Here is a 23743-nt window from a genome sequence, read left to right on the forward strand (position 1 = left end):
TACAGGTGTGACATAAACGCTGAAGTGGCAGAAATAGATTAATTTTATGCGCATTAAATGCAACATGTAAAATAAGAGATTTCACTGTGTTCTGACAACAACAAAAAAAGGAAGGTTAAATTCCAGAAAAACAACTCCAACTAGAATATCTGAAATCCAAAAGCCATCTGAAATGACAACTTTTTCTTGGACAGTCGCATGCTGGCTGCTTTCTTATGGCCATCTCATGTTAAAATAAATCACCAATCGGCAGTTTGTATTCCTCAAAACGAAGCTGAGGAACTGAATGGAACTCAGAGACGCTCCTAACAACAGAAGACCAGATCTTCACCTGCTTTCTCAACCTGGGACCTCAGATGCCCAGACGTTTGCAATGCTGGCCTAAGACATAATGGACAGGTGTAGTTTAGTTTAGTTTAGTTCTAAGGTCATAAGGTCATAAGGAATAGGAGTAGAATTAGGCCTTTCGGCCCATCAAGTCTTCTCTGCCATTCAATTATGGCTGATCTATTTCTCCCTCCTAACCCCATTCTCCTGCCTTCTCCCCGTAACCTCTGACATCTGTACTAATCAAGAATCTATCTATATCTTCCTGAAAACTATCCACTGATGGCCTCCACAGCCTTCCGTGGTAAAGAAGACCACAGATTCACCACCCTCTGACTAAATAAATTTCTCCTCATCTCCTGCTTAAAAACATCCGCTCCACATCTATTCTATCCAAGCATTTCCCTTCTAGAGAAACAGGCCCTTCAGCCCACTGAATCTGCACAGACCAGCGATCCTCACACACTAACACTGTCCTACACACACTAAGGACAATTTACATTTATACCAAGCCAATCAACCTACAAACCTGTACGTCTTTGGAGTGTGGGAGGGAACCGAAGATCTCGGAGAAAACCCACGCGGTCACGGGGAGAACGTACAAACTCCGTACAGACAGCACCCATAGTCGCGATCGAACCCGGGTCTCTGGCACAAAAAGTGCTGTAAGGCAGCAACTCTACCGCTGTGCCCCATGTGCCGGCAGGTGATGACAAACCCAAAGAATAAAGCAATGAGAGCACTTTCTTCTGGAAGGGACAACTGGAAGTGAAGCAATTTCTCTAAGGAGAAGGTGTTGCCATGAAGAATGTGCTCATGGACAACTCAATGACTTCCCCAGTGGAACAAAGGTACATTGAATGGCATCTAGTTCACATTAACCTAGCACATAGCAGTTACATATCAGTGCATACACTATGTTATTGGAAGCTATGAACAAGACCAAGGAGAACATCTACTCCAACCTTGAGAAGACCATGAGCAGGTGTGGAGATAAGCTAATCCTTCTGAGTGACTTCAGTGCCAGCCTCAGGAAGGGTGCTAACTTCAGGTTGGTCACGATTGCCCACCTCAGCATTTATATCACACCTGTACTTCAAAATGAAGTTCTGATGCGAAGAGATGTTTAGAAATGCGAAGAAATCTTGTCACAACCGGCAGCCTGCTTCATCAGAGGGATAAGAATGAGGATATCCTTGATCTGGGCACTGTAACCAGCCTATGTTATCGTTTAACCAAGAAAGCATGAGGATATTTGTATCATTTGAACCATGACAGCAATAGATGGCCACTGTCTAATCCTTGCTGTTGTTTCCATCAGCCAGGTACCAAAACAGTGGTGGCCTCCAAAATGTTGTGGCAATAAAATCAATGTCAAACATCTCGAGAATCTCAAACTCTACCAAGAATCCTTTCCTCACTCAGAACCTGATAAACAATCTGACGCTCACCACAACCACCACCACCACTGCCTCCCACAAAAAAAATAACAGTCGGTGTTGTGTCCAGAATCAGGTTCTCCTTTAAGTCCATCAGCCATTTCTTAATAAGATGGTTTATTTACAAACCTAGAGTCCTGTGCTGCCATCTAGTGGCTCAGCTTGAAACAAGTTGACACAATGGAATGGAAGATATTGGAATCTTGTGTAGAAAGCAAAGTGCTGGAGTAACTAAAAAGGGTCAGGCAGACTCTCTGGAGGACATGTTTTGGGTTGGGACACTTCTTCAGACTGATGCTAAAATATTTTGAACTTGCCATGCCAACTGCTCTGGTTTGTATATGTGCAATTGCTGTTCCGAATAGTTTGAAATCAAGGCAGGTTCTTTGCAGCCATATTGTTTGGTTATTACACTTTCTGACTGATTGATACAATTAAAGATTTAATTAATGTAACTTCTGATATAATGCTGCAAGATGTTAGTGAGGCCACATTTAGAGCATTGCGTTCGGTTTTGGTTACCCTGCTATAGGAAGGATTAAGCTATCAAGAGTGCGGAAAAGATTTATGTTGTCAGGTCTTGAGGGCCTGTGCTATTGGGAGCAGTTGAGCTGGCTAGGACTTTATTCCTTGGAGCACAGGATAATGAGTGGTTGACCTTACAGAAGTGCAAAGATTATGAGGAGAATAGATACTGTGAATGCACAGAATCTTTTATCCGTAGTAGGCAAATTAAGAACCAGGGAAATAAGTTTAAGGTGAGAGGGGAGAGATTTATTGGGAACCTGAGAGGCAACTTTTCTCACAAAGAGGGCGGTGGGTATATGGAACAAGTTGCGAGAAGATATAATTGAGGCAGGCAATATAACATTTAAACGACATTTGGACAGGTACATGGGCATGGATTAGAGGGTTATGAGCCAAACACAGGCAGGTGGGACTAGTAGAGATGGGACATCTTGGTCAGCATGGGCAAATTGGGCCAAAGGGCCTGTTTCTATGCTGTAGTTCTCTATTACCTTATGACTCTACTAATGTTTCAGAAACTGGATGAAAATCAACAAAGATAGAGACAAAATGCTGGAGTAACTCAGCGGGACAGGCAGCATCTCTGGAGAGAAGAAAGTCAACAAGCTGCCTCAGGACTTTCAATAATATCATCCACTGAACATATTTTGAATGGATTGGTTTTCAGTTGCCTGCATCGCATGAGGCATTTGACTCTATTTTGTATTAACTTTTAAGTGTTAAATATTGCTGCTGATGTGAACAGGCTTCATTTGTCTTCTTACATTGATTGCATATATCGTCCTGACACATGGCATCCTGATGTGGTATGGTAACAGTTATGTGGATGACAAGAAGGCTCTGCAGAGAGTCATCAACACAGCCCAGAAGATCACCATCACACATCTGCCTGCCCTGGAAGAGACCTATAGCTCTTGTTGCCTGCGAAAGGCATCACGCATCCGAAAGGACTCATCTCATGCCACACAGAATACACACACCCCATTGCCAATATTTTGTACTGCTATAACACTATTGCACATTCTGACTTGACTTGACGTTTTTCTTGCCGTTTTTGCTGTTTTCAATGTCGTTATTGATTTATTTGATATGTTGGAGCTCCGCTCGGGCAGTGCGCCTGAAAGTTCATTGTATGGATTTACAATGACAATAAAGTATTATTATTATTATTATTATTATTATTATTATTATTATTATTATTATTATTATTATTATTATTATTCCAACATCTACTGCAAATCCTGTTAACAAATGCTAACTTGAACATTAGCTATTAAAAGCTTATTGTTTGCATGTCCCTTACACAGTGAAGTCAATACTTCCAACGGCTGTTCATTGCTTATCTTTACCTGTTCAATGTATGTAGTACACCATAGAGGCAACAGAGGCCAGTATATGATTGCAGCACCAAAATGGAGCTCAATCCGCACTACCCAATGCAGATGGCAAACTGAACATTCCTGGTCATAATTTTGATTCCCTTCGCACTGGCTGGGAATTTTATTCCTGAATCCTTCAGGGAGCCCCAGCTGGCTGTGGGCATGAGTACAATGTCAGGTGGCTGTTCTGAGTCACTGGGAAACTATGGATGAGGCCATGAAGAGCTTATATTCCAACCTAGAAACATACAATCTGCATCCCAGTGGGGGATAAACCGATCCTTCTGAGTGACTCCAGTGTCAGGATCAGAAAAGGTGCTAACTCCATCTTTGGCTTGGAAGGGCAGAGTTAATCGCAATGCACCCCTGCTGATGAATTGCTTGGAGCACAATCTTATAACAACCTACATTCTGTTCTAATCAGAGAGAAAAGAGGGTGAACACCTTTGATCCAGGCACTAGCATCTATATTATATTTTGTCTGAAGAATAGACCCAAAACATCACCCATTCCTTCTATCCAGAGAAACAAGAAAAAGAAAAAGACAAGCGACCGTTGTCTGGCTGGCGTGTGCCCAGCGCCTTCACTGGAACAAATGAACACACAAAGAAACACAGACTTATCCCCTGGGCAGAGGATTCTAAACTAGAGGCCCCTCCCCCCTCCCCCACACTGGGTACCCTATTTTCTGCTACCGCCCCCCCACGCCGGGTCCTCATTATCTTCCATCCCCCTCACGCTCATCGACTGCGAGGCCCCACCACCATCGAGGCTCCTGTTGCCGCCGAGGCCTACTTTGCCGTCAAGGCCTATGCTGCTGCTCCCGAGGCCCCATTGCTGCTGCTGAAGCCCTATTGCCGCCGAGTCTCCCGCTGCCACCGCCGAGTCTCCCGCTGCAGCTGCCGAGGTTCCCATCGCCGCCACCACTGAGGTTCCTTCCGCCCAGATAGGCCTCACCGCCCGGCTTCATTGCAGTCCCCTGGGAGGCCTGTGGGGCGAGTCAGGCCTACCGGGGAGCCTGCCGGTCTGCGGTCATCATTCCTGTCGTTGGTAGCGCGGTTGTTCGGCGGGTGGATCGGGCCCGCGTGGCCCTCCGAGACACTCCCGTCACGCGTGCAGCTCGCTCCCTGGGCCACATTATGTTACCATCTGAGCAAGAGATCCCAAACCTGTTGGCACAGTGGTGCAGCTAGAAGAGCTGCTGCTCCGCTTTGCCAGAGACATGGGTTCAATCTTGACCTCAGCTGCTGCCTGTGTGGAGTTTGCACAGTCTCCTTGCGAACCTGTGGGTTTCCTCTGGGCCTCAAATTTCCTCCTATATCCTGAAGATGTGTGGGTTAAAGGATAACTGGCCATTGTAAATTGTCCTTTCAATGTTGGTGAGTGGTTGAATCTGCGGGAAGAATAAATAAAGGGACATGTAGAATTAGCATAAATGGGCACTTGATGGAGTTGGCGTAGACTTGATAGGTTGAAGGGTCTATTTCTATGCTGTCTCTCTATGATTAATGTCCATGTTATCTGCATCATGACCAGTAAGGAAGTTAGCTGGATCAATCACTGCCTAATTACCATTTTTGTTTGCATCTGTTGGTGTCAAAAGAATGGTGGGTCATTGCTTCTTGCAATATGTTTAAGAGAGGCATGAGGAGAGAGTTTCTGAGGGTGATTATCGTTGGCTGAAAGGACGCAAAGGACTAAAGCCCTTATGTAACTGGGATCAAGAATGAGCAGTCCTGTTCCTCCCAACATTAGGAGGCTACAAACAGAGTAAAGCTGTTCACCTGTTTGGCTTGTACAGGTGTAGGATTACTTTAAGATACCTGTCCAGTCCACAACCAACGTGTGAATTGTTTTGGGATTGTGATTTGAACATTGCACCCTGAAGTTTACATATTGAAGAGCCCCTCTCCACCCTTCACCTGCCAGCACTAGGCAGAAAATCCTGCATTTAAAATGGTGATGGGTGGAAGCTATCCAGCAGCAACATTCCAAATGTCTGTACAAAATGCTGGAGTAACTCAGCGGGACAGGCAGCATCTCTGGAGAGAAGGATTGGGTGACGTTTCAGGTCAAGACCCTTCTTCAGACAAATATTCCTAATGTGTTTGAATTCAGTGCAATACCTGGCAAAGACCTTTTAAAATTGGATCAATTAGTATGGCTGCTGGGAATTAATTGAGAACTATTGCAATTGGCCAAGTTTTCTTTTTAATTCCTACTATAATGCAAGATCAAATCCATTTTTAAAAAACTGTATGTAGAAAGATTTGGCTGTTCTTAATGAAAGGCAAGCTTAATTCATTTCTCTATATTTAAATAAGAACGTTATAAATGTCATTATGGGATTTCTTTCACCTTAAGTTATGTTCAAATATAAAACAAATATGATATCCCTTATAAAATATAGGGAGCAGAATCCAAATTCATTTCTTTATCTCTTACGTTTATAAATCAGATAAATTTTGGTTTCACAGGAATTACTTTAGTTACCAGTCGGATATCTCTTCTGACCATTTTTCAATCTCAATGGAGCAACTTTCTTTGGTCTGTTATAGTCATGATGGCCAAGACACCGCATCTAAGCTAGTCCCGTTTTCCTGTCATTTAGCCCATACTCCCTCTAAACGTTAAATAAACAAGGCACTGCAAATGCTAATTTACAATGTACAAGATGCTGGAGCAACTACAAAAAAAAGACACATAATGTTGGAGTAACTCCACAAAAACTAGACAACAAGTGCTGGGGTGAATCTGATGATGGATCCCGACCTGAACATCAACTATTCATGTTCTCCAGAGATGCTGATTGGCCTGCTGAGTTACTCCTGCACTTTTTGTCTTTTTTCCCCATTAAACCTTTCCTATCCATGTACCTGTCCAAGTGTATTTTTAAAGCTGTGGTAGTCCTTGTCTCAACTACCTCCTCACAATTCAAATCACCCAATTACGAAAATCCCAATTACGAAAATCAACCCAATGGCTTTTGTCTGCATTGCCTTCAGGTCCATAATATCCTCCCTGGAAAAGAAAGCAACCAATCTGCACCTGCACCAGGCAAGTTTAGTGATGAGCATTAGACCTGATCATTACCTCTGCTGATTTGCATTCTACATTTTGGCTGTGCATTTCAAAGCTCTATTTGGTATTCTTGATTACTGCTTTGGTACAATGGGATGGATTTATAATTGAAGCTAGTTTCTTTCAGTTTCCTAGATTACCACCTTTCTTTAACATGAGAATAATTGACATCCATCTTTGTTTCCCACCAGGTAGTACTTCATGGTTATAAGGGCTAAATTCCACTCATTCCACTCCTTTGCACTTACATGCTTTCTGTAGATTCTGGATCTGTTACATCCATTCCCACACATCACTCCCCCCCCCCCCCATCCGCTCCCCATACCCACCACCTCCTCCTAATTTGTCATCAGCTCCAAAGTTAATTTTGAATCTCATTTCTAAATCCTGGTCACTTGTTTACATTGGACAATAGTATATTCTTTGCAGAGCATAATTGTAAATTAATTTATTAATTGAGCAATAAAATAAAATAAACATCAGTGTAAATCAATGTGACAAAAATTGTGGTTTCCTATCCTTCAAATAATTTTGTATTTATTCCCAGGATTTACCTCTTATTCCTCCATTTTCACATCTAATGAATAGTCTTTCATCTGGAACAAGTGGAAGTTTTTCTGAAGCTATTATTGAGTATATTGGTCTACCTGGATTATCCGAAACCACGGTAACTGCTGTTAACTGTGCTTTGTCATACAGTTAACACTCAGGTTTACTCATGATAACATAGTTAATTATTTTACATTCAATAGAATTAAGAATGATGAATTGGCTGTTGCTGGTGAAAATCTGGTGCAAAAAACTCTGAAAGGAAAACAGAATATACAGCCCTGTACAGATCATACATACAGATATGGAAAGAACAACAGAATTCACATGTGTAGTAAGGAACTGCAGATGTGTAAAAAAGAACTGCAGATGCTGGTTTAAATCAAAGGTAGACACAAAATGCTGGAGTAACTCAGCGGGCAGGCACTGGAGAGAAAGAATGGGTGAAGTTTCGAGTTTCGACTCTTCTTCAGACATCTCAGATCCAAGGCGATTCAACAGGATTTGACAAGCCTAAAACTTTAATTCTGTTTCTCGTTCCATGGGTACTGCCTGATCTGCTGAGTGCTTCCAGACCTTTCCGTTTTTATATTAAACCATTGCTGCGACAGGCTTATATATCAACATTGTAAATGGCACTTACCATATCAACATAGGCACCATTATAGCCTTTTTCAACTATCCAGGACCTCTCCTTGCCGAGTAATTCCTTCGCCATCAATCTGTGCATTTTACAAATCTTCTCTCGTTGCTTTCTGCAATCCAGATTCAACTCTATCACTCCTCTGAGAATTATTTACTTAGTTTATTTATCTAATCTTAGACGTTCATTCCATTTGTCACTAAATTTGTCACTTGATCATGACAATAAACTCACTTGAACTTTAAATAACTTTTTTCCTTGGAATATCTTTGGAAAAGTCAATTGCTCATGTATTGTCATCGATTCTTGAAGGAAGTAGCCATTCAGAATATTTATGTCCTAACACTTGTTGATTATCATTCTCTATAGTTTACAACCTCTCATTGATTATCCTCTTAAAAGTCAAAGTCAAAAGTCAGTCAAAGTAGCCTTTATTGTCATTCAGACCTTGCGGTCTCAAACAAAATTTTGTTGCCTTGCAGTCCAACATACAGAGAAAATGACAAAAACACACAATAAACACAAATTAACATCCACCACAGTGAGTTCACCAGGCACCTCCTCACTGTGATGGAGGCAAAAGTCTTAAGTCTTTGTCTCATCCCTTCCTATTCTCCCTCTGCGCCGAGGCGATCCAGGCTTCAGATGTTGTGACCCCGCCGGGCGATGGTAAGTAATGTCAGTCCCGCGGCTGAATCCAAGCCCCGCGAATGGGCCGGTTCAACTCCGTGGCCCGGGGTGGTCGAAGCTGCCGCCCTCCAGTCCAGCGGATGCAGCTGTTGTTGCGGGAGCTCCGGAAAACAGGTCACCAACCTGTGACCTGCGAGCTCCCGACGATGTCGTCCACTGGGCCCGCGGTCGGGTCGGGAAGCCGCTGCCGCCGGAACACTGCCCCAGCTCTGAGGTCGGTTCGCCGCTGCCGCTGTCCCAGCTCTGAGGTCGGGTCGCCTCTGCCGCTGCCGCTGCCCCAGCTCTGAGGCCGGGTCGCCGCTGCCCCAGCTCCGAGGCCGGGTCACCGCTGCTGCTGCCCCAGCTCCGAGGCCGGGTCGCTGCTGCCGCTGCCCCAGCTCCGAGGCCGGGTCGCCGCTGCCGCTGCCCCAGCTCTGAGGCCGGGTCGCCTCTGCCGCTGCCGCTGCCCCAGCTCCGAGGCCGGGTCACCGCTGCTGCTGCCGCTGCCCCAGCTCCGAGGCCGGGTCACCGCTGCCGCTGCCCCAGCTCCGTGGCCGGGTCGCCGCTGCCGTCGGAACACCACAGCTCCAGAGTCGGACCGCTGCCGCTGGAATGCTGCCCCAGCTCCGAGGCCGCCAGCTCCGCTATTAGGCCTCGACGGAGACGGGGGATATGACAAGAGAAGTTGCATCCCCCCGAAGGAAGAGACCAAAAACATGTTTCTCCCCCCCCCCACCCACGCACATACACAACGTAATAAACCAAAAATTAACTAAAACAGGACAAAAGAACAACAAAAAAAAGAAAAAAACAGACGGACTGCAGGTGAGCCGCAGCTGCTAAGACAGCGCCGCCACCTACACTGGGTTAAATGCTTTAAATATGTAATGTACGATGGTTTACTTGACTATGGTTTGTAGCTTTACATTTCATCTAAAGCAGGCTTTCTCTGGTGGGAAGGTACCAACTGATAAGAAAGACAAGCCCAAACTTGCCCTGGACTGCTGTATATTGGGACCATAACTAATGCCTTTGGAATGTCTTATCCTGAAGGTACCAACTGATATGAGAGAAAGGCCTAGACGTGCCCTGAACTGCTGCATCTTGTGACCAGGTCTAATGCCTTTGGATTGTGTCCACATGACTTACACAGTATAAAAACACCCTGCGAGCCTTTGTTCATTGGAGTGGTGGCTCAGGAGAGTCAAGTGTCTGTTGCTTACTTGACTGAGGTATCCCCAACACTCCCACTGGCTGATGATCAGTAAAGCTTGAGTTGTTTACCTAACCCATTGTGTGTTGTCTGTTTTTAAGTAGCGAACTTTATCACTCTCAATTTTATTGTTGAGTTTGAAATAAATCATTTTCATTCCATTCACCAACTCTACATTTTTGAGATCTCTCCGAGCATTTTTTATTCATCATTTAACCATATGTTTGTAAAGTTTAGTTTAGTTTAGAGATACAGCACTGAAACAGGCCCTTCGGCCCACCGAGTCCACACCGACCAGCGATCCCCGCACATTAACGCTATCTTACACACACTAGGGGCAATTTACATTTATACCAAACCTATTAAACTTCAATTGGATTAGTTATGAATAAGGTTAGGCTAAATTACATTCCTAATTACATTCCACAGTAGAGCCAGGCTCTGGTCAACTGGTGCAGTACATGAATGATCTTAGTGAATTCATGTATGGAAATCAGATTATAATCAAGCACCTTGCCCATGTTGACCAACCTGGGTCTCACTGCACACCTGGTACTACTCCTGACCCTGACTCCAGTTGCATACCTTCTCTCATTCCTGACACTGAGTCCAGCCTTACACCTGGCCCCCTATTCTACCCTGATCTGCTTAGGTTCCCAGTGCTGAACACTCCCCTGGTCCCAGCTTTGACTGCACACGTAATACTATTCCAGACCTTGACTCTGGATGCACACTTGGCCTTGCTCCTAGCCCCTCTGCACTGACAATATATCTGGCCCACACATAAAGTCCCATATCAGACCCCCTGGACTTAACCTATTACGTTCAAGTCCACAGGTGCTTATCTAATGCAGTAATCTTTTATGGGGCATTTCACGGACCAAATTTTGTACAACAAAATTTGCTACATCCATTGGCTTCCTTGTTATCTAACATGCTAGTTACTTTGTCAAAGAAGTCATCAATTGGTTGAACACAATTTCTCATCCATAAAATTATACTCACTCAGCTATATAAGTATTCTGTTACTATTTCCGTCATTTTCCTAACAAACTGTCTTGAAGTCATTTTCACCCCCAATATTTTCAGTATTTTTCTTTCCTCTCAGCTGGAACTTTTCCGAAATGCAAAGTCCAATAACAATATATATTTAAGCAATAATATTCTATTTAATGTGATCTTGAGAGTACATAATATTTTCTGTGGTATTCATAACACAACAATGATAAAAAAGATATTTGTTTTGATTGCAACTACCAATACATTATCATATTACAGTTGATATGTACCAAGGTCAATTTTTTGTTCCAATGCTCACCATTCCCAATTACTTTTACATTTAAGTGATTGAAATCCAAGTGAAGTTTAAATGGCATCAGAAAAATAAAACCTCCGGAATGGATGATATTCATTATGTGGTTGGTTGGAGTCAGTATCAGCACAATTACTATATTAAACTTTGAATCTTCAGATGTCCTGGTTCAAGCTAAAACTAAAGACAAATAATAACCTCCTCGCACATTTCCCAGCAAGTATCTCTGTCACTCCTTTGAACAAAGCCCCTTCTTTGCACAAGCTCTTAAACATCGCATCTGAATCAGTTTCCATCTGATTACACTTCTTGAGGATGTTCATCTACGTGTTAAATTAATAAAACAACAAGATTAAGGACATTTCTATTGAACCTGTCAAAAGGATTTGGGGGGGGTTAGAAATAGTCAGTGAGGTAAACAAATATAATAGTTGAGTGGCAAATGACAATAGTGCTACCTTCCTAATATTTAACTGTAGTAAATAATGGGTTATCGGGGCTGTATGGTGTGACAGACAGCCTGACACCTTGCATGTCATTTTAATATTACACTTATTCCATCCCCCTGGATATTCCAGATTAATAATTTAAGGTTTTGTCAACTAATTACAAATCAGGCTAATTACAAATCAATAACATTAGCCAACTCCGAAACACGAAGCTCTGAGCATTGGGATGCAAACATCACGCACAACTGGCCTCAGTTCCCCACTGAGTGTGCTTTCCGTCTGAACCAGGTGCTCCCCCCCCCCCCTTCCCACGGTAGGGACTTTTTGAAATTTGATGTATTAAAATCATGTTTTAGTGCATTGTAGAAGTATGATTTCAATGTTTTTTGTTTAAAGTATTTTTAAGAGGTAACTTTTTAAGGGGTAACTTTTTCCTCACAAAGGGCGGTGGGTGTATGGAACAAGCTGCCAGAGGAGGTAGTTGAGGCAGGGACTATCCCAACATTTATGTATCTTTCTGTGACTACATTATACCTCCACCATGTATGAATGTTTCAAAATCAAATGGTTGATTTTTATTGCCATATACTCAAGCAAGGAAACATAGAAACTAGGTGCAGGAATATGCCATTCGGCCCTTTGGGCCAGCACTGCCATTCAATATGATCATGGCTGTTCATCTAAAATCAGTACCTCATTTCCTGATTTTTCCCCATATCCTTTGCTTTTGCTTGCCCCAAGAGCTAAATGTAACTCTCTCTTGAAAACATCCAGTGAATTGGCCTCCACTGCCTTCTGTGGCAGAGAATTCCACAGACTCACGACACTCTGCATGAAGAAAGGTCGTCCTCATCTCAGTCTTAAATGGCCTACCCCTTATTCTTAAACTGTGACCCCTGGTTCTGAACTCCCCCAACATCGGGAACATTTTTCCTGCAGTTACAGTAAGTGAAAATCTAGCAGGCAAGCAGGATGCTTTCTCCAACCACCCCCATTTGAAGGCCACTATCTTCCACCACTTCTACCTAGTACTTGGTACCTACATCCAGCAGCCACTGGTTGTTCTCCAGGATGCACCGAGCCGCAGCCTGGTCCATGCCGGTCACCAGGGCGAATTCGGCACAGAGACTCGCACGGCTGCGGCGCAACGCTGCTGATGTCTCCGACGGCCTGGGACTCTTGCACTGAGGCGGCTCCATGGCCGGAGCTGCGGTGAGTGACTCGCCAGCCCAGCAAACACTCGCCAGCCCCAGCTCCCCATCCGCATCTGCCCCCACCTCTGCTTCTGCTTCCATCCCTCCCTCCGCCCGGCTCTCCAACACCCACGACCAGGTTGCTCAGAGCACAGCAGCGCCTCATCCAAAGCTGGAGACACTGAAACATATCTAGCCAAAAAAGTAGGGTGGGCTGCACATGATTCCGCGGCTCATGTACCTCTCTCCTGCCATTCGCCGGCCTCGCTCATGTCAGCTGCTTCCCGCAAATCCTTAAATTCCGACTGCCGCCAGGAGTAGGACATGGCCTTACTTGCTGCGCTGGGTGACACTCATTCACTGCCCGGTCCGTGCCTTTCAATGTAAGTTTGCATGGGGACATGCTTTGGAGGTGTGTGACGGTTCGGTCAAGTGAGAATAACAGAGAATAAGAATGCTGCTGCCTTGTCAACAGACGTCCACTCAAGCAGTTGATATTAGTTTTGAGATTCTCGTTGATCACAGAGCGTGAGAAATTCTGTAATCAGCGTGAGAATTGGGCGAAATGCATGAGTTTCACACTCAATGTGTGAGAGTTGGCAGCTCTGGGATCATTACTGAGGCCTTGGTTTTCAAATATCCGTTTCCTGAATTGACCAAAGGCTGCGGAGGTGCATTGAAACCAGAAATGGGTTTCATCATTTACCACTGTCTTTGCTGAGAGGCAGCTTCAAAGATATGGAAAGGAGTCTACATTTTCCAAGGTATCACCATGAAAATTAATTGTCAGAGAGCAATATAGTGCTACAGGGACAGGATGGTAGTGGATATTAGTTTTGTAGATGTTCTTTGAAGATACGTCCTCTGATATGCTGCGATTATGTGTTGACTATGGATTGCAGCTCAGGCTCTCTGAGTGCACACAAAACACAAAATAACAATGGCTTAGGAGCAGACAGCATCCGCATTAAAATTAAACTAAATGTACTGCGTATAATCGCAAATTCATGGCCTGAATCACCTGCTACAGGGAAAAGGAGGATATTCCAGAGGAACTCAGAGGTGCTGCAGTCATGCACCATTTTCAAGACTGTAGGCAAGTCCAACTGCATTAACTAAAGAGTCTCTCTGCTCTTGGCAACAGGGCAGAACCATACCAGGATATTTTTAACCACCTCCTGTGCAGTATACATAGAATGTTGCACAGTGTGCAAAAACGGCATGAATTTGCAGCACTTACCACCTAGATGACACTAAGCACTGCAGAAAATGTTAGTGTTTGTGTGGACCATCCATAGAATCATAAAGAGATACAGCACAGTAACAGACCCTTCATCCACCCAGTACCTGGACAGGACGCCGAATGCACTTTTGACGAAGCCAAAAAGCCGAAGCCAAGATGCCGAAAGGACATTACGTCAAAAAGCCATGATGCCGAAAGGACAATGATAAATAGATACGAAACACTTTTAAAAATCTATATACGTTGCAAGAATACATGAAAAAATGGTACCACCTACCTGAGAGATTAAAAAAAATTATCCCTAACTCTAACCCTATCATAACCTAACCCTAACCCTAACCCTAAACCTTTTTGGCATCTTGCCCCTTCAGCATCATGGCTTTTCGACATCATGTCCTTTCAGCATCTTGGCTTCGCCTTCATGGCTTCGGCTTCTCGTCCATCGCCATCCTGTCCGCACACGTATCCACCCAGGTACATACTGCCCGTCAATCACCTATTTACATTAATCCTGTAATAATTTCAATTTTTATTCTCGCTACATTCTCATTGTTCCCCCAAATTTTAGACCTCAGTTCTACAGGCTGTGCCACTGTGCCAACCTATTTAATTAAAGTACAATATCTTAATTTCCTTTATATTTAACGGCATTTCAGAAAATGATGATTCATTTCATAAATGTGGTCTCATTCCTTCAGTTTTAAACGTTAGAAATTTTAAGAAGATATTTAAAATTGACTAGTTTTTCTATTTATCTTTATTTTCTGTCCTTCTCTTTTATCCTTTATCCTTTTAATTCCAACCTTTCTTTAATTTCCCTGTACCTGATTTGACAATTAACCGCCCATTTTAGCCAACATTTCCATGTTCAGATTGACATGCATAATAATAATAATAATATATCTTTTATTGTCATTGCACGTCAGTGCAACGAGATTTAGTGTGCAGCTCCACTGATGTACAAGAAAGGTAAATAAATACAATACATAAATAAACTTTATCCTTCAGGTTGATTGCTTGAGAAGATACTTTGGTGTCTGTTCATGCAGATGCAAGATGGATGTTAAATCACGTCCATTGTCAAAATTCATTTCAATCCTATTAGCATGTTTGATGGTTTTCGCTGTCAACAAAAAGGACTGGTCTGAAGAAGGGTCTCGATCCGAAACTTACCCATTCCTTCTCTCCAGAGATGCTGCCTGTCCTGCTGAGTTACTCTAGTATTTTGTGTCTATCTATGAGTAAGGACCCCTGGAGACAAAAAAAATCTCCAAATAGAAAATGCTTTACATCCAAATTTGCAAATGTAGTGCCTCTCCAATGCAACCTCTTCATTATTTTTCAATTACTTATCAAAATAATGTAGATAATGCCACCAAATTGAAAACTGCAAAGTTCAAATAGAGAATTTTGAACATCCGGAAAAAATGATTAGATAGTAAATCAGCACAATAGTTATTTGTTTAATGCAGTACTTCAAGAAGGTAGATAAGGCAGTTTTAGCATTTTGCAATAGAGCATCATTCATTGAAGCAAAATAGAATTGCTGTTGCATTCGCTAGATTACCGCATAAAGGCTTAAAAAGGTAGTCAATGCACAACACTCATAATGCACTTTGTAGACAAGGACATCTTGGTCACAATCATTGCTCAAGATACTGAGCAAGGTGTACTCCTGAACGGTTGGTCCAGTGTCCCCATGCAGACATACAGACTTTATACAATTGACTCAGGTTGTTTGAAGTGGGAACAACAAGCTGTTTTCACAAATCTTCTCACAAACCAGATCACAAATGAACAACATACAGATATACACTGGCACTGTCAAAATGAAAGCAACTGCTAGGTATTTTGTATATTGGGAGGCAAGGCACATTACAGTATGAGCAAGTTTGCCAAAGGTTCAGCTGGAAAAGAGGGATAGGAGTGGGCTAAAGTCTGCCAAATGATGGGCGGATGCAGGTGAGGAAGGTGGATGGAGTTGGTGATAACATCTGGAGTGGAAATGGAGACCAAGGGACGTCAGATAAGGAAGGAAGAAGAGGAGTGAAGTGTGAAGTCGGAGGGATGCGTGGAAGAAGACAGAAGAAATGGAAAAACAGAGGATCAATGAGAAGTAGAGGATGGTGCAGGAAAGTGTGACTTGGGTGGTGGGAGAACATTTGGAGCCAGGTTTGGATGAATTGACAGGGACAGGTGCTGGTAGATGATAGGTGAAGGCAAAGGGCTGTAGATGGTAGAACCTGATAGGAAAGGAAGGTGAAGCATGGAACCAAAGAAGGGGGTATGACAATAGACAATAGACAATAGACAATAGGTGCCATTCGGCCCTTCGAGCCAGCACCACCATTCAATATGATCTTGGCTGATCATCCACAATCAGTACCCCATTCCTGCCTTCTCCCCATATCCCCTGACTCCGCTATTTTTAAGAGCCCTATCAAGCTCTCTCTTGAAAGCATCCAGAGAACCTGCCTCCACTGCCCTTTGAGGCAGAGAATTCTACAGACTCACCACTCTCTGTGAGAAAAAGTGTTTCCTCGTCTCCGTTCTAAATGGCTTACTCCTTATTCTTAAACTGTGGCCTCTGGTTCTGGACTCCCCCAACATCGGGAACATGTTTCCTGCCTCTAGCGTGTCCAAGCCCTTAACAATCTTATATGTTTCAAAGAGATCGCCTCTCATCCTTCTAAACTCCAGAGTGTACAAGCCCAGCTGCTCCATTCTCTCAGCATATGACAGTCCCGTCATCCCGGGAATTAACCTTGTAAACCTACACTGCACTCCCTCAATAGCAAGAATGTCCTTCCTCAAATTAGGGGACCAAAACTGCACACAATACTCCAGGTGTGGTCTCACTAGGGCTCTGTACAACTGCTGACAGAGTGGGCGGATGGAAGCAGGGAGAGGGAATCAGGCAGTGGGCCATGTGTTGGTGATGTACAGATCGACTGGGTGGGGAAGGGGAAAGAGACCATGTGACAGGTGGATTAAGGTGGGTTGAAAGGAAGGGTGTGTGTGTGAAAGGACCTAGGTAGATCAGATGGAGAGAGAAAGGAACAGAGGGGGAGCGGGTTGCCAGAAATTGGAGAATTCAATGTTTGAGTAGGACACTACAAAGGCAGAATTTGAGGTGTTATTCCTCCACTGGCAGTGGAAGAGGACAAGAACAGACAGATTGGTGTGGGAATGGGAAGAGAAATTGAAATGACTTGCAACCCAGACCACCAAGTGGCCATATTGAACAGAGCAAAGTGATTGCCTTCTCTGCACTTAGTCTCACCAATGTCACATTGAGAGCGCCAAATACAATGGAGGAGGTTGGAGGAGGTGTTGTTCCAGTCCCTGGATGGTGATGAGTAAGAAGGTCTAGGGACAGGTTCAATGTTTCAATGGTTCTTTATTGTCACCTATGAGTAGCACAGTGAAATTATTTTTGCACAACCCACAAATGCACAGTCGCCATATTTTGGCAACATTTACAAAGCAAAAGTCCAAAGTCCAAGTCCTGTCCACATGTTGGAAGTGCTGGAGGGCCCCCGTTCCAGGTAAGCCCAGGTAAGCCACAAGCTGCTGCAGGCCAGAGACGCAACGCCCCCGTCCTCGCCCGACAGACTCTGTGTCCCGGGGGCCGACCTTGAAGGCGCCGGTGACAATACCCCAGTCCCTCTGCTACCAGTCCACTCCCCGCATCCATTACAGTCAACGGCCACCTCCTCGACCTCGGGTCTTCGGGGATTCTCAGCTTGCCCCCATAGGTAGGGAGTGACTCACCAGGCCTGCTTGAGGCTCTAAAAGGTGCTGGTAAGGCTGCATTTGGAATATAGTGAGCAATTTTGGGAACGATATCTAAGGAAGGATGTAAAGTTAAAAAGTAAGTAAAGTATCCTTTATTGTCTTTCAGACCTTTCGGTCTGAACGAAATGTCGTGCCTTGCAGTCATACATATAATAAAATAACAAAAACACACAATAAACACAAATTTAACATCCACCACAGTGAGTTCACCAGGCATCTCCTCACTGTGATGGAAGGCAAAAGTCTTAAAGTCTTTGTCTCTTCCCTACTTGTTTTCCCTGTGCTGGCTGTCTCTTCCTCTCCAGAGGGTCCAGAGGAGGTTTAAAAGGAATGATCCCAGGAATGAGTAGGTTAACCTATGATGTGCGTTTGTTGGCACTGGGCCTGCAGGGAACTGGAACTGGAGCTGGAGTTTAGAAGAATGAGACCGCACTTTCCTGACAAAGATGAAAAATTGAAGACTTCCATTACAGCAGGGGGTTCCCAACCTTTTTCATCCTGTTTACCCCAGGCAACTTTAATAGCAAATAATAATGTTATTTCACTTATTTATGGACAACTAATGATGAACAGATACCAGTATACCAGAACCAGACACAGTCAGTTAATGAGAAAAAATATGTACAAATCCAGAATTATCAAATTTACCCCCTGAGTAGGCAAAATTTACCCCCTGGGGGTATATTTATCCCAGGTTGGGGACCCTTGCATTACAGTAATATGGAATATGAAATTAATGTGACAAGTAGGATTTGTGTAGACAGGCACAATGGTCCACATAGGAATAGTGGACCGAAGGGCCCGTTTCTGTTTTGTACAACTCTATGACCTACATAAGCAGATAATACTGACTTTCATCCTATATTTGTTGGCATGGATCTGGTGGTTTCTAGATTTTTTTAAGATAGAATACTTTGATTTAGATAAGCTGTTATTGCCTGGTTTCAGGCCATCAATTCTAATTAGTAATGTTTAGATCATGCGTTGTTTTATGTCTGGCCTTTAAATTGCAAATTAGAAAAGACTGCACTGATTTTGTGTTGGTGGCAATATGACAGTGGTGTGTCTAATTTCAAGGGCAAAATCAAAAATATTTTGGATTATTTAAGACAAATCGGCAGTTTATTTGACTTAAAAAGAATAGTAATGACATTTAGATTCTAAAAATATGTATCTATAAATAAATCAAATAACTCAGGTAATCTCAGTGGAACATTCTGCAATATTACAATGTAGATTTTAACTCGTGTTTCTATGGAAACTGCCCACATTGTGCAGGTTTTGATATTTCCAAAAACATGGGCATCACTGCATGGTAAGTCGCATTAATAATCCCAAGTCATATCATCTCACACTGAAAAGTATAATTATTATGCTGCATTATGATTAATTCTTAACAATGCACACTCCATGGTTTTATTTACTCATATACACCAGTGAAAACGGACAAAAGAATGAATGGAAAATGAAATAGATAGTAGAAAATGAATAAATAATATAAAAGAGAAGGATAAGGTCAAGTCGCCTCTTGTAATGTAGGGGTTAAACAGACTCTGTCATCTAAAATGGAGTTGTCAGCTAAGTTAGCAGCACAGCATTTCGAACCCTGCTTAGGAAAACAAGTACTGTAGATGTTTTTGAAGAATGCTTGGGCTAATTCAAAGGGACCAGTATATCATGAGGACACCTGCGAGGTCACTGAGATAAGCTTTGCTTTCCCAGAGACATCCGAGACTAGCTCGGTGTCTGATAGGACACATAACTCACACCATTATGGTACCAAGAAGGATAACTAGTTTGGCACCTGTTGGTCTTAGAGATAAAAAATATTATATAAATACATGCTTCTACCATGATAGCATGAGGTTCATCTTTAGGGAGAGAAAAGAGCAGAGAGAGAGAGAGAGAGAGAGAGAGAGAGAGAGAGAGAGAGAGAGAGAGAGAGAGAGAGAGAGAGAGAGAGAGAGAGAGAGAGAGAGAGAGTGAGAGAGCTTGATGACAGCCAGACAGGAGACTCGAATACACAGAGGGGTGTGAGACCTGTTATTTTGTATTGTTACTTTATTTTTTGTTGACAGTTTTTCTGTGTTTTATTTGTAGTTTGCTTGAATAAATAGTTATTTGTGCTCTTCAGCGTGTGCTTTTTCCATTCATTGATCCAAATCCTTGAATCCTGCATATATTTTGTGACACCTCTTGAGCCAGTTCTGGCAATCCATTAAATCATGGCTAATCCAATCCAATCATGACCTCTAATTCAATTCTTTTCTCTCTCCTCTTACCCTTTGTAGTTCAAATATCTACCACCAGGGGGCGACACATTGCCTCGATAACGGCCTGTCTTCGTCTTTTCCTTCTTTGTGCTTTTTGTTTGTTGTAAAATATATGTTTTAGTTTATCTTTAGTTTTGCATTATGTGTGGGCAGGGCGGGGGAAACTTTTTTACTCTTTCCTCGACGGAAATGCGACTTTTTCCACGTCGCATCTCCGTCCGCACTGCGGCCTAACATCGTGGAGTTGGCGGCCCCTTGCTGGGACTTCTAGAGCTCTAAAACCGCGGAGCCTGCGGACTTTAACATTTTGGAGCGGGCGATCGCTTTCCCAGGGGTCGGCCTTTGATGCTCCAACCTACGAGAGCTGCGGACTTTAAAATCGTGAAGTTTGCTGTCCCTGGTTAGGGATCAACTTCGTGAACTCCAAGCCACATGAGTTTCGACTGCCCCAATTCAGAAGCTTAGGCCGCCCCGATGTGGGAGCTTGATCGCCGGCTGCGGATGGTTTGACCCCTGAGGAAAGAAGATTAGACTTTATTGCCTTAATTCACAGTGGGGAATGTGGAGGAGCTGCTGTGGTGGATGTTTATGTCAATTTTTATGTAGTTGTGTGTCTTGTTGCTAACCAAATTCCTTATATGTTGCAAAACATACTAATAAATTACGATTAAGATTATGAATTACAATTATGATTATGATTATCCATTCATTACTGCTATAAGTGTATTCAGTGGCTCCTCCCCAACAGTCTTCCCAAATAACCCAAAAAATTATAACCCTCTGACAGAAATATTTCCTCAACTTCGCCTTGTGGGCAAAGCTTTAATCCGAGCCTGGTCCTAGATACCCTCATTCTCGACAGCTACATGTCAATCCCTCTCAGAATTTTACGTCAAAAAGGTAATAGAAAGATCACCTCTCAATCTGCTAAATTCTAAATCCAATCTCACTTCATAAGATCTTACAGCACCAGAGACCCAGGCTCGATCCTGACTACGGGTGCTGTCTGTACGGAGTTTGGATGTTTTCTCATGTGGGCTTTCTCTGGGTTGCCTCCCACACTCCAAAGTCATACAGGTTTACAGGTTAATTGGCTTCAGTAAAATTGTACATTGTCCCTGGTGCGCAGGATACTGCAAGCGCACTGGTGATCACTGGTTGACGCGGACTCGGTGGGCCAAAAGGCCTGTTTCTGCGCTGTATCTCTGAAGTCTAAAGTGAGGAAAAGTCTGAATCCCATTCAACAGAGTGAATCTTCCCTCTACTACTTCCAATGCAAGTAACTATGATGACAAAGTCGATTCTCTACGATGTCATGTGAAGTTGCATGGCAGTGATTGTTTTAGGTTTCTCCCTCAATATAATCTATCATTATTTGGATTTTTTTTGTCTTCCACCATAAAAACTGAGCGCAAATAATCTTTGTTATTTCTCTACTTCCCATTATTAATTTCCCACTCTCATCTCTTACTTTGACATTTCACTTCCATTCTATATACCTGGTTTCCAGAGGGCTGGTATGGACATTGTTGGCCAAATGGATTCTTGGGTTGGCAGCTCAGTCACTGAGGCCTAGACTTGCGGTTCCGTGAATCATGGCTGGTGGGCTGGCAGTTCACTTACTCATGGCTGGTGGGATGGCAGTCTAGTCACTCATGGCTGGTGTGGTGGCAGTTCACTCAGTCACCCCTCCTCTCTTCAGTTACCCACTCTGCTCCTTGCCAATCCCCTCCCCCCCCCCCCCCCCCCCACCCCCTCCCCACGCATTCAGTCCATCTCCCCTCAACCTCAAAAGTCATCATTCAGTGCAGGCCAGCAAATCCATTCTCACAGCACTTCACGCAGAGTGCAGGCCAGCAAATCCAATCTCACAGCACTTCATGCAGAGTGCAGGCCAGCAAATCCAATCTCACAGCACTTCACGCAGGGTGCAGGTAGCAAATCCAATCTCATAGCACTTCACGCAGGATGCAGGCAGCAAATCCAATCTCACAGCACTTCACGCGGAGTGCAGGAAGCAAATCCAATCTCACAGCAATTCACGCAGAGTGCAGGCAGCAAATCCCATCTCACAGCACTGCAAGCAGAATGCAGGCAGCAAATACAATCTCACAGCACTGCAAGCAGAATGCAGGCAGCAAATACAATCTCACAGTACTTCAAGCAGAGTGCAGGCCAGCCAGCAAATCCACTCACAACACTTAAAGCAGAGTGCAGGCCAGCAAATCCAATTTCACAGCATTTCAAGCAGAGTGCAGGCCAGCAAATTCACTCACACACATACATACACTCACACACCCGCCACCTCACACACACATACACTCACACACATACACCCTCACACACACACTCACACACTCACACACTCACACACACACACACACACACACACACACACACACCCTCACACACACACTCACAGGCTCACACACACACACACACACACACACACACACACACACACACACACACACACACACACACACACACACACACACACACACACTCACACACATACACATAATCTCACATCACACACAAACTCACACACACACATACACTCACACATGCACATACACACCATCACAAACACATACACACACTCACACACACTGACTCACACTCTCACACACTGACACATACCATAATATATATGACAGTAAACTTTCTTAAATCTACTCACACGGCTGAGAGCGACCTCTCCACTGTTGGGCTTCCGCAGTCAGCGGCACTTCCGCAATCAGCGTGACTTCTGCACTTACCGGAAATTACGCAATCAGCGCGACCTGTCCACTAAGCGGAAGTCACGGAATGAGCGGAACTTTTGGACTAAACACAGTCAGACCTAAGAAAGCATTTATTCCTTCAAAACACACTCCGACCTAATAAAGCATTTATTCCTTCCAAATACAGTCGGACCTAATAAACCATTTATTCCTTCCAAACACAGTCGGACCAAATTAAAAATTGCACTTTCAAGCACAGGCAGGGCAGTAGGTCAAACAACTTATGGCATTGTCATGAAGGGCTAGCAAATCATTTATTGCAAGTACATAAAGGGTTAACAAAGCATCATTAATTGCAAGCACGTTACTGGCTAACAAATAATTTATTGCAAACATATTAGGGGTTAACAAATCATCATTCATTGCAAGCACATTACTGGCTAACAAATCATTTATTGCAAGCACATTAAGGGTTAAGAAATCATCATTCATTGCAAGCATATTGTTGGCTAACAAATTATTTATTGCAAGCACATTAAGGGTTAACAAATCATCATTCATTGTAAACACATTACTGGATAACAAATCATTTATTGCAAGCACATAAAGGGTTAACCACATAAAGCACATAACCACCTAAAGCACATTAAGGGCACTCACAGTTCAGTAGACTCACAGTGTTCTGTAGACTCATAGCAGAATGAGAGTTGTGGCCTCTTCCTTGCGATCTTGCAGAGAGACTGAGTCATGTCCAGGAATCCGGGGTTTTATAGTTCTGCCCCCCCCCCCCCCCTCCGGAAGGGGCATTACCTTCATTGCGGTGATTGACAGGCGAGAGAATCTCAAGGTTTTTTAAACACTCATAACTTTTTTTATTTTCCATCGATGAGAAAAATCCTCGGGACCTGCTCAGTGGAGGAG

This window comes from Amblyraja radiata, chromosome 1 (genome assembly GCF_010909765.2).
Source record: "Amblyraja radiata isolate CabotCenter1 chromosome 1, sAmbRad1.1.pri, whole genome shotgun sequence".
NCBI lineage: Eukaryota > Metazoa > Chordata > Chondrichthyes > Rajiformes > Rajidae > Amblyraja > Amblyraja radiata.